Source organism: Phocoena sinus, chromosome 3 (assembly GCF_008692025.1).
Source record: "Phocoena sinus isolate mPhoSin1 chromosome 3, mPhoSin1.pri, whole genome shotgun sequence".
Taxonomy (NCBI): domain Eukaryota; kingdom Metazoa; phylum Chordata; class Mammalia; order Artiodactyla; family Phocoenidae; genus Phocoena; species Phocoena sinus.
In genome coordinates, this window is record NC_045765.1 from 30,454,531 (window position 1) to 30,456,731 (window position 2,201).

Sequence of the window (2,201 nt, forward strand, 5' to 3'; positions counted from 1 at the left end):
TAATTCTGTCACCTCCCACAAAAAACAAACTCCATGGGAACAGGTGATTTATCTTGCTTACCAATGTATCCCAGCACATGGAAAAGTATCAATACCTGGCTTGCTAAATAGATAGGTTCTTTTTCACTGAAAAAGAATGAATGAAAAAATATATGAATGAGTGAATATACATGGAGGCCTGATTTTGAAATCTGTCATGAATGTTTTATAATTGCTCCTGCCCTACAAATATTAATACTCTACTAGCGCATAGTTTTGGAAGAATGAAAGAACCTTTTACACCATGTACAATTTTCAGCCCTTTAGAAAAGCTGTATCTGAGGGTCATGAGGTTCTATCATTCCACTGCTCCTCTATGTGTGATCTCACATTTAGCTCAGGAAATAGGTACAAAAGGAATGCAGGGAGCAGACCCCAACATTCTTAATATTTGTTCTCCAAATTTGTTTAGTCAGCCTGGTTTCTTAGCACTCCTTGCTTTATCTTCTTTTAGTCTGTAAGGAAGCTGTCCTTGGTTTCTGAAGTTAGGAGCCCCTGGGAAGTCACACATTACAGGGAAAGGCCAATGTAATAGCGTTTGACCCTATTTTTGGATAGTGGACCACCAACTTTTTTTTTTTAATTGAAGTACAGTTGACTTACAATGTTTTGTTAATTTCTTCTGTACAGCAAAGTGATTCAGTTATATATATATATATTCAGTTATACATATATATTGTTTTTCATATTCTTTTCCATTATGGTTTATTACAGGAAATTGAATATAGTTCTCTGTGTACAGTAGGACCTTGTCGTTTATCCATTCTATATATAATAGTTTGCATCCGCTAACCCCAAACAAAAATATGGAATGCTTCATGAATTTGTGTGTCATGCTTGTGCAGGGGCTATGCTAATCTTTTCTGTATTGTTCCAGTTTCCGTATATGTGCTGCCTAAGCGAGCATACCACTGACTTCTCTTAAGCCTCCGTTTCCCCTTTCCTGTTAGCTCCACATCCGGACAGGGTGATAAGAAAGTTTACACGTGTCCCCTGCATGGCCCTTTTGAAAGATTCCAACCTCACAAATCACAAACCCAAACCTAGCAAATTCCCTAATCTCACCTTCTAACAATGATAAAGGCCCAACTTTATCTGGGACCTGTCTGTGTGCCCCCCACCCCTGCCCTTCCCAGTAATCCCCTGTACAAGTAATCAACTCTCTTTCCAATTCTCTCAAGTTCTCCACATCCTATGTATTAACTTGAAGGTGGTCCAACCCAAGTACATTGGGTGATCACAAAGTAGCCAGTCCGATGTAAATTGTTTTCACCGTTGGCCTGCTTTGTACCTCAAAATAGTTTGGGTACATTTGATGAGTTTATCTTTAGGTAGCCCTTGTTAAAAGCCAGATCTGACATATGATTGCATATTTGTTGGCTACACTGAGAGAGATTCTAAAGGAAAAGGCTTTAAACAATAAAATGTTAATACAACACATGGGCTAAAAGACCCCATGGGAATCATCTGGAGCTGGGCCCTGGGTACCTGGAAAAACTGTGAAAAAGATGAGTGTTGTCAGGAAAGGAGTAAGAGGAGATAGGAGGTTTTTTCTTCAATTTACTGTTTTGCTGTAGCTATCCCTAAGTTACTGATATTTGGGGAATTTACATTAAAGGCTTTGCAAAAGCCTGGCTTCTGGGTCACATGCTAATATGCATACTTTCTTCCTTCCTCCCTTCTTCTCTTTCATCCTTTCTCTTATACATTTTTAATTTCTTAATTTCCAAGTTTCACTTACTGTTCCAGTTCTAGAATGGTAAAGAAAGGACATAATGGTGGCACAATGTGAAGCATTGGCCAAGGAGCGATTTACCCTTTTGGCAACAGCAAATTTTTCACTTGCTGCCTGAACCCTCATGAGTCTATCATTTCCCAAATGGAAGTTGCTTTGTGGGACCATAAGAAAAAAAGATTTAAAATGTGTGGCTTACTGGCTGAAGATCAGGTAGAATCAAGAACAAAACAAAACAAAAACAAACAAACTTGTGAAGACTATTTACCAAAACATGTACTTCAGCTGTGATCCCTCTTAGACAGTCTAACATCACTGACATTAGACAGGATCTGAGCCCTGCCTATATGCCCTAGTAGGCACCAAACCCTGCTGAGAGCTTCTAGAAACAAGATGGTTTGGGAGGATAGAGCATGCCTAAACAAAT

General features: G+C 39.0%; 1 non-coding gene across 1 annotated transcript; it reads right to left on the bottom strand.

Annotated features, from left to right (window-relative positions):
- Nucleotides 1-839: 839 nt before the first annotated feature.
- Nucleotides 840-946, bottom strand: LOC116752361. Its single transcript, XR_004349446.1, has one exon. It is a non-coding gene; the product is annotated as a U6 spliceosomal RNA (small nuclear RNA).
- Nucleotides 947-2,201: the final 1,255 nt, after the last annotated feature.